Consider the following 10,835-nt stretch of genomic DNA (forward strand, 5'->3'; position numbering starts at 1 on the left):
CTGTACCGGCCTGCCGGGGGGCTGTGCTGATGTCCGGGGGTCTGTGCAAGCATCGTCCGATGGGACTACAAGTCCCATCGGGCGATGCCTGCTACCATGACAGTGATTGACACATTAGCCAATGATGGGACAGTAGTAGTCCCATCATCCGGCTAATGTGTTAAATGTTTAAAAAAAAAATATATATATATACTACATACATACTACATACATACTACATGCATGCTACATACATACTACATGCTACATACATACCACATATATACTACATGCATGCTACATACATACTACATGCTACATACATACTACATATATACTACATGCATGCTACATACATACTACATGCTACATACATACTACATATATACTACATGCATGCTACATACATAATGCATGCTACATACTACATACATACTACATGCTACATACATACCACATATATACTACATACATACTGCATGCATGCTACATACATACTACATGCTACATACATACCACATATATACTACATACATACTACATGCATGCTACATACATACCACATACATACTACATACATACATACTACATGCATGCTACATACATACTACATGCTACATACATACCACATATATACTACATGCATGCTACATACATACTACATGCTACATACATACCACATACATACTACATACATACTACATGCATGCTACATACATACCACATATATACTACATGCATGCTACATACATGCTACATACATACCACATATATACTACATGCATGCTACATACATACTACATGCTACATACATACTACATATATACTACATGCATGCTACATACATACTACATGCTACATATATACTACATATATACTACATGCATGCTACATACATGCTACATGCTACATACATGCTACATGCTACATACATACCTCATATATACTACATGCATGCTACATACATACTACATGCTACATACATACTACATATATACTACATGCATGCTACATACATACTGCATGCTACATACATACTACATACATACTACATGCATGCTACATACATACTACATACATACTACATACATACTACATGCTACATACATACCACATATATACTACATACATACTACATGCATGCTACATACATACTACATGCTACATACATACTGTCACGCCGTGCTCACCTGGGGGCGGGACCTCGGTCCCGACGTCATCTCTTCCGGAGCTGCGGTCACTCCGGGGGTCCCGTAGGGTGCGCACGCGCAGCTCTCGTCCCCGGGCCTCCTCCTACATGTCACGTTTGCGCTTGCGCGCTCCTGTCAGTGCTGTATAGGGCTCGGTCCTCTCTATGGTAATGGAGGACCTGACCCGGAACCTGTAGTTGTCATGTGCTTTCTGGCTAGGTCCTGACCCGGAACCAGTAGTAGTCATGTGCTATATCAGACGACCTCCCCCTAGGGGAGGTGCCTGATTATTGTTGTGCTTCCTGGCTTGGTCTGCCTTGTCCCTGCCTGGCTGTGCGCTGTACTCAGGTCCTCTGCCTTGCACTCTGTTGTGCCTCTTGGCACACGCTCTGAATCTGCACTCTGCTTTGTACTTGGTTGTGCCTCCTGGCACACGCTCTGACCCTGTGTTCTGTCTCGTACTCGGTTGTGCCTCCTGGCACATGCTCTGACACTGTACTCTGTCTCATACTTGGTTGTGCCTCCTGGCACACGCTCTTACCCTGTACTCTGTCTTATACTCAGTCGTGCCTCCTGGCACACACTCTGATTCCGTGCTCAGTCTTATACTCAGTTGTGCCTCCAGGCACACACTCTGATCCTGTACTCAGTCTCTTACTCTGTTACACCTCCTGGCACACCTGCTGCCTGACTCAGTGCTCTGACGTGCTCCTTGCACGCTTCCTGCTTCACTCACACCCGGACAAACGAAGTCTCTGTATACCACGTGTTCCCGTGTCCACACTTTACACGTTCCTGCAGACACTCTCACCCACTCGTGTCTCCTGTGAGCCGGCCGCCTGGTGCCAGCAGTCGTGGTGCCTCACCCCCTGGGGCTTGCCCCTGACACTCCCTGTATAGGGGGTGGTCTTCACTAGGTCAGCTCGCCCTGGGAGGGTTGGTGTCACGACCCAGAGGGTCCACTCCAGGAGTCGTCACACATACCACATATATACTACATACATACTACATGCATGCTACATACAATACATACATAGACATACAGTACATATAACGTAGAGTAACATACTTACCAATACTTGTCACATTGTTCCCCGAAGCCATTGTCTTTTACGGAATAAATATTAACATAACAAGCCACAAAAATACTCACCCATGATCCGAAGCAGTCCACGAGTGTGTCCCACGACGATCTTGGGTAGAGAACTGCAGCATCAGCTGATGCTGCCGCTCTCTACGGGCTGCAGGAATCCAATGACGGAAGGTAGGTATCCTTCCGCACTGTATTCCTCCGCCACTTAAAAAAAAAAAGTCCCTAGTCTCACTTTATGCCATTGCTGCGTGGGAAATTCCCACACAGCAATGGCATAAAGTGAGACTAGGGACTTTTTTTTTTTAAGTGGCGGAGGAATACAGTGCGGAAGGATACCTACCTTCCGTCATTGGATTCCTGCAGCCCGTAGAGAGCGGCAGCATCAGCTGATGCTGCAGTTCTCTACCCAAGATCGTTGTGGGACACACTCGTGGACTGCTTCGGATCATGGGTGAGTATTTTTGTGGCTTGTTATGTTAATATTTATTCCGTAAAAGACAATGGCTTCGGGGAACAATGTGACAAGTATTGGTAAGTATGTTACTCTATGTTATATGTGCTGTATGTCTATGTATGTATTGTATGAATGTATTGTATGTAGCATGCATGTAGTATGTATGTAGTATGTATGTAGTATGTATGTAGCATGTAGTATGTATGTAGCATGCATGTAGTATGTATGTAGTATGTATGTAGCATGTAGTATGTATGTAGCATGCATGTAGTATGTATGTAGCATGCATGTAGTATGTATGTAGCATGCATGTAGCATGCATGTAGTATGTATGTAGCATGTAGTATGTATGTAGCATGTAGTATGTATGTAGCATGCATGTAGTATGTATGTAGCATGCATGTAGTATGTATGTAGCATGTAGTATGTATGTAGCATGCATGTAGTATGTATGTAGTATGTATGTAGCATGTAGTATGTATGTAGCATGCATGTAGTATGTATGTAGCATGCATGTAGTATGTATGTAGCATGCATGTAGCATGCATGTAGTATGTATGTAGCATGCATGTAGTATGTATGTAGTATGTATGTTACATGTAGTATATATGTAGTATGCATGTTGCATGCATGTAGTATATATGTTGTATGTATGTTGCATGCATGTAGTATATATGTAGTATGTATGTTGCATGCATGTAGTATATATGTAGTATGTATGTTGCATGCATGTAGTATATATGTAGTATGTATGTTGCATGCATGTAGTATATATGTAGTATGAATGTAGCATGTATGTAGTATGTTGCATGTATGTAGCATGCATGTAGTATGCATGTTGTATGTATGTAGCATGTATGTAGTATGTATGTTGCATGTAGTATATATGTAGTATGCATGTTGTATGTATGTAGGATGTATGTAGCACGTAATTTTTTTTTTTTTTTTTTTTACATTCAACACATTAGCCGGATGATGGGACTACTACTGTCCCATCATTGGCTAATGTGTCAATCACTGTCATGGTAGCAGGCATCGCCCGATGGGACTTGTAGTCCCATCGGACGATGCCTGCACAGACCCCCGAAGCCTGCACAGCCCCCCGGAAGGCCGGCACAGCCCCCCGGAAGGCCGGCACAGCCCCCCGACAGGCCGGCACAGCCCACCGGCAGGCCGGCACAGCCCCCCGGCAGGCCGGCACAGCCCACCGGAGCCTGAACAGACCACCGGCAGGCCGTCACAGCCCCCCGGCAGGTCGGCACAGACCACCGGAGCCTGCACAGACCCCCTGGCAGGCCGGCACAGCCCCCCGAAAGGCCCGTACAGACCCCAGAGAGGCTGTACAAGGCAAAAATAGGGTTTTTCTTATTCCGATACCGGAAGTCCCATAGACTTGAATGGGACTTCCGGTATCGGAATCGGCGATACCGATACTTTTTTTTAAGATCGGCCGATCCATTCCGATCCGATACTTTGAAGTATCGGACGGTATCGCTCAACTCTATTGAGGACGCATAACTATTGTCTCTGGCCTCAATGTAACAGGCTAAAACTGGATTGTGTACGACAAGGTGTAGGGTGTCTATAGGATTGGTGAGATTTTGAATCTCACTATAGATTTGAGGACGCTGAACTATTGTCACTGGCCCAGTAGAGATTACACCTCAATTTAACAGGCTGAAATTGGATGGTGAATGACAAGGTGGAGGGTGTCTATAGGATGATGAGATTTTGAATCTCACTATAGATTTGAGGACGCAGAACTATTGTCTCTGGCCCAGTAGAGATTACACCTCAATTTAACAGGCTGAAATTGAATGGTGAATGACAAAGTGGAGGGTGTCTATAGGATTGGTGAGAATTTGGATCTCAATAGAGATTTGAGGATGCTGACAATGATGCTCTCAGTCCAAGTATGGACGCAGGCAGCCTGATAAGCAGTGCTGCTGCACAGTGTGCACACAAAATGTTGGAAAAATGAATGCTTGGTAACTGTGCAGAAAAGAGGAAGAAAAGTATTTTTGCTTTTAAAAAAGCAGTTTGCACAGCAGTGTGCAAACAGCAATGCAGCTATCAGGGAGCCTTATAAGGCAGCCTATTAACCAACAGAGCTGATGCACAAAAATAGAGCCTCTCCTGTCACTGCACTGTGTTATGTTGTAAGTGGAAATCGCTAACAGCAGAAGCAGTTTTTTTGGTTCTTCTTCCCTGCCTAAGGCTCTCCCTACAGAATCAGCAGCAGTAGCAGCTCTCCCTATGCTAAGATCGCCATAAGTAAGATGGCGGTCGGTGTTCTCGCCCTTTTATAGCCCCTGTGACGCCACACAAAGCCAGCCAATCACTTACATGCCCTTCTCAAAGATGGTGATGACCGATGCCTATGTCATCGTGTTGCCCACAGTGTGCGTCCTCCATCATTGGCTGAAAAAGGGCACTGGAAGCATCTTTTGAAATGCGACTTTGGCACTCTGGTCGTCGACCTCGTGGCCAACCTCATGCTATGGTCGGGTTTCGTTTCATGAAACCCAACTTCAGCGTAAGTCGGCGTCTTTCGAATATGACCGACCCGTTTCGCTCAACTCTAGTTCTGACCCAAGGGGAAACCGATAAGCAGCATCCAATCATACTGGGCATGAACTACGGGAGTTTTGCAATCTGCTCCTTAATGATCCCACGCATGAGATCCTGAAGCAGTGGGGTTCCCGCACGGCCCAAGGACAGGTATTCCAGCAGTTGGTGCGGGAAGTGCCAGTACATCAGGACTGCCTGGAGGGCGAGGCTCTGGGCAAAGTCATTGCGCCAGCGGCTCCCCTGCTTGTACTGCCCCCTGGGCAGATGGTGATGGCCCTGCCGATTTGGGCCTCGATACCTTTGGAGGGCGTAGAGATGCAGGTGGAGCCATGCTAATCGGAACGCTTGCCTCCTGGCATACTGGTAGCCCGCTCCCTGACCACAGTGCAAAAGGGGACCATCCTGGTGCGCTGCGTCAACTTTGAAGACCAAGACATCGTCCTGAAGCCCCGGACCGAACTGGCCAAGCTAGTAAGGCCTTTGGAAGAAGTGCTGCCGGCCCCTGCGGTTCAATTGAGAGTGCAATCCGAGGACCCTTGGGCAGTAACTATCCAGACTCTACAGGCTGCCGAGATCTCAACTCAGGAGAAGGGTCGAGACATCCTGGAACAAATGCGGGCCAAGCTCTCAGGACTAACTTCAGCTCAGCTTTCCCAGATAAAAACACTGCTCGGACAGTACCACGAGGTATTTGCTAGTCATGATTAAGATTTTGGATGTACCACCGCCATCACCCATGAAATTCCCATGGCAGGAGCGGCCCCCATCCGCGAATGATATCGACAGATTCCTCCACAGCTCTACCAAGAGGTGAAAACTTTGCTGGCACAAATGCTATGGAAGGGAGTTATCCGAGAAAGCCAAAGCCCCTGGGCGGCTCCCATTGTGTTGGCCGCAAAAAGGATGGCACCCTACGGTTCTGCGTGGATTATCGAAAGCTGAATGCTTGTACCATTAAAGACTCGTATCCACTACCCCGTATAAAAGAATCCTTGTCCGCCTTGGGGAAGGCAACGTATTTTTCGACTTTGGTCCTGGCCAGTGGGTACTGGCAGGTGCCCATATCAGAAAAAGGCAGGGCTAAGACGGCGTTCATACTTCCCATGGGCCTATTTGAGTTCAATCGGAAGCCGTTCGGACTGGCCAATACCCCGGGGACCTTTCAGCGGTTGATGGAGCAGTGTCTGGGAGATCTCAACTTTGAGGCCACGATAATATACCTAGATGATATCATTATCTATGCTGCCACGTTTGAGGACCACCTGAGGCGGTTGGGGCAGGTACTCGGCCGGCTGCAAAAGTATGGGCTGAAGGTAAAACCCCAAAAATACCACCTATCCTGCACCCAGATTGAATATCTGGGCCATATTGTCTCGGCGGAGGGCGTAAGGCCATCCCAGGAAAAGGTTGCTGCCATCCAGGGATGGCCTACTCCCGAGACGATAAAAGATGTGCGGGCCTTCCTGGGGTTGGCCGGATACTACCGTCGTTTCGTAAAGAATTTTGCATGTCGACCTCGAGCCCTGCACGACCTGCTGAAAGGGGCTCCTGCTGGGGCAAATGGACGGAAAATCCAGTGGCTACAACCCCAGGAAGAGGCCTTCCAAGACCTTAAGGCTGCACTCTCAGGTGCCCCGGTGTTAGCTTATGTGGATTTCTCACAACCGTTCATCCTGCACACTGACGGGAGTCTTCATGGGCTAGGGGCTGTGTTGTCACAAGTTCAAGATGGCCGGGAGAGATTGATCGCGTATGGAAGCCGCTCACTTAATGATTCCGAGTTCAACCCTGACAATTACAGCTCCTTTAAGCTCGAGCTCCTCGCAGTAGTGTGGGCCATGACGGAGCGGTTCGCAGAGTGCCTGGCGGGCTCGGAAGTAGTGGTGCGGACCGACAATAACCCGCTGGCCCACATGGAGAACGCCAAACTGGGGGCTCTGGAACAAAGGTGGGTGGCCCGAATGGTGAAATTCAACTATAAGATCATCTATAAAAGAGGGGCCGAGAACGTACACGCTGACGCCCTCTCCAGGATCTGGGGAAGAGTCGAGATAACGAACTGGAAGGGGAAGAGATACCGTTTGCCCTCATCGCTGCCGTGCTCACAGCTGCCACCCAGAAAGTACTCCTCTCGGAGACTAAGGGACATGCTGGATCAATCCCGTGATAAACGGATACAACAGCAAGAAGACAAAGAAATTGGGCTTCTCTGGAAATGGGTAGCCGCTGGCAAACTGCCCACTGACTCCCAAAGACAGACTTTGACTCAAGACATGTCGCTGATGTTACGACAATGGGAGAGGCTGGTTATCAGATAGGGACTATTGTATCATAAAATGACATCAAGGGCAACATCTATGACGAATTGGCAGGTAGTTGCGCCCGGAGCCCAACTTAACGAACTGGCTCAAGAAGCCCACGAAAAGGGGGCTTATTTCAGAGCCCAAAAGACCCTGCAATGGTTGCAACAGATAATTTACCATCCACGCTTGCATGCTGTTGTGGACGAGACTTGCTGGGCCTGCCGCCTATGCGAATTAGCCAAACCGCCCGCACAGCGAGCCTCAGTACAAACAATTGTGACCTCAGCGCCCCTCGAGCTTCTGATGGTGGATTACCAGACCATTGGTCCCGCATTCCAGGGGTGCGAACACTACCTCGTCATGGTAGACCATTTCACTAAGTTCAATGTGGTCACTCCCACTCGAGACCAGACCGTGGAGTCAGCCGCCTCCGCAATTTGTAGAAACTTCATACAAGTATACGGATACCCTCAATGTATAGATTCCGACGAAGGAGCATGTTTTTTGGGAAAAATTATGGAGGAACTGCAACATCTCTACGGTATTGACAAATCCCGGACCACGCCATACCACCTGCAGGGAAACGGGGCCTGCGAACGATATAATCGGACATTAATCCAAATGTTGCGTACTCTGGAGAGTGACAAGAAGGCCCGTTGGCCCGAATATGTCCCTGAACTAGTATGGGTTTATAACAACCGGGTGAACATATAGTTACCAGCTATACCCCCTAATCTCTGCTATTTGGACGAGAAGGCAAAGGGATCACCGAGGTAGAGTTGGACCCAGAGGAACCCCAGCACTGGACCGGGGAATCATCATGATTGCGAAATCACCGGCACAGGCTGCAAACTCTCCATCGAATTGTTCATACCAAACTCCAAGACTTAACACATCCAGGAAAGAATCTATCCCCACCTCCCAACCTCCAAATTGGAGACCGAGTACTTGTACTAGACCAACGCCCCCAAAACAAATTAGAGCCACGCTAGGAATAGAGTCCCTATCGAATCCTACGCCATATAAACCCTGAAGAACCTGTGTATGAAATACGACCCGAGAAAGACGGAACGCTGCCCACTCGCATTGTGCACCGTAATATGTTACGCCCATGTACTTCCACTGACCCGGTACAACCTGAACCTACTCTTCAGGTCTCTGAACCCTTGCCAGTGTTCTGGGACCCGGACGACGAAGAAGACTTCCCCACCATATCCAGGGGCTCTCCACTCAATGACAACCCAACTGACACAATTAGCCTGCCCGAACCAGCTAGCCCACCATCATACACCACCCCAGAAGACTCCTCCCTAGTCGAACTAAGACGCTCCGAGCGGTCAACAGCTGGCAAACCCCCCGAACGATACAAACAGGGCCAGTTCATATGGCAACAAAAACTGACATCTCCGCAGACCAACCCAAGTATACTGAGGGCCTCGCCCGAGGACTGGCGAGCATACAGGATGGGAGAGTGTAGGGAGGAGGGCCCCACAGAGTGTCCGGGCCAGAACCAAGGGAAACGCCATCTAGGTTCCTAAGGGAACTGTACCCGGGGAACGGAGGGGGAGAGTGGACTGCTGGGAGTGACAGGACAGCAAGGGGAGGGGCGAGTATAAAAGGGACAGGGAGCGTGCAGGGGAGTCAGTTGATGGAACGGCAGACACAAAGCAAGAGACTGTGGGAGTTTGAGGGCCGGAGTGACAGACGGTGACCAAGGAGGAGATCAGTGGCAGAGGGGAGATTTACAGTGGCCTGTGGAAAGGAAGTGCCGAACTTACTGACAATAGACTGCCATTTCCCTCCAATCCGGGGTCACGACTTGCCCGCGGTCGTCCGCAGCCGTTGCCGCTGTGCTCCAACCCGTTGCAGCCTGTCCGCCACTTCCCACAGCCGCTGCCGCTTCACTCCAGCCCGTGGCTGCGGCCTGCCCACTGCCGCCTCGCTTCAGCCCACGGCTGCGGCCTGTTCATCATCGCCCGCAGCTGACATCACCCCGCTGCAGTCAGCAGTTGGGGTGTTGTGAGTTCATTTTTCCCTTCACCAGTGAGGTCTGATGAACTCCCTCTTCTGGCAAAGGAAGGCAGTGAGGCTGATTACCAAACAGCTGAGCAGGTAGATGATGACTGGGTCACAGGAACTGATGACTGGATATAAGGCAGCCGATGCCCTGCTGCCTTGCCGGTGATTTTCCTGCTGGATTCTTGGAGACCAGTCTGATTTCTGCTTCTCAAAGCTAAGTTTTGCTCTGCCTTTTGTACACTTTAGTTCTGGTTTTGTTTGCCTTGTTTTTTGGAGTTCAGCCATCCCCGGCCGGGGGTGAGCTGAATTCCATTTTTGTCTCTGATCTGTTGATCTCTGGCTCTGTCTTCAGAATTTACCTGAGTGCTGTTATAGTCTTTTTGAAGTCTAGTGACTTCAGGGCCTGTTTTTCCTATCAGTCTGTTGGTTCATTTTTGGATAGGGTTTTTGCGGATTGCAGACAGCAGCTTTTCTATCCTGTCCTATTTAGTTAGCTTGGGCCCCATCATTTGCTCAACCTATCTTTCTATCTGTGTTAGTGTTTTTCATCTTGCTTCACAGTCATTATATGTTGGGGGCTGCCTATTTCTTTGGGGTCTGCTCTGGGGCAGTTTAGATTTCCCCTTTCTGTCTTTAGGCTAACTTAGTTCTCCGGCTGTGATCGAGGGGTCTAGGGCACCGTAGGAACCCCCCACGGCTACTGCTAGTTGTTGTGGATAGGTTCAGGGGTCTGCAATCCGATAGCTTCCAACTTCTCTGGTTTTCTGGACTTAGCTATTATTTTTGTTTTTTCCTCCTTCGGTGACTCATCCATAACATTGGGGCCTACTCCTTGCCTATGGAGAAACTCTTTGCCCAGGCCCAGGCCGTGCATGTGGCCTGCCAACCGCCACTCCTGGTAACTGCGACACAACCCTGCTTGGAGACTGGAGTCTGATTGAACTCGCTAACTAGCGGAACCCCGCTGTTTCTACAGGGGGTTACCTCATCAAAGGACTCCCTCAGGGCCTGCTGTGCCCCAACTCCTCCTGGGCACTGGGGCACCCGAAGACTATGACAGATCTTCATCAGCTGGGCACAGAGGCTGCAACGCCAAAGCAGCTTCATCAGAGACGCCGAGGGACGTCAGGACGGATAAGTGACACTCTAGGAAATAAGGACCCGTAGTCGGCCATATCGTGGCCCTATAGTAACCAGCCTTTGCTGATGTTAGTCATGTTCTCTTT

Source organism: Dendrobates tinctorius, unplaced genomic scaffold, assembly GCF_039654945.1.
Source record: "Dendrobates tinctorius isolate UK_male_01 unplaced genomic scaffold, ASM3965494v1 ptg000011l, whole genome shotgun sequence".
In the NCBI taxonomy this organism is placed as follows: domain Eukaryota; kingdom Metazoa; phylum Chordata; class Amphibia; order Anura; family Dendrobatidae; genus Dendrobates; species Dendrobates tinctorius.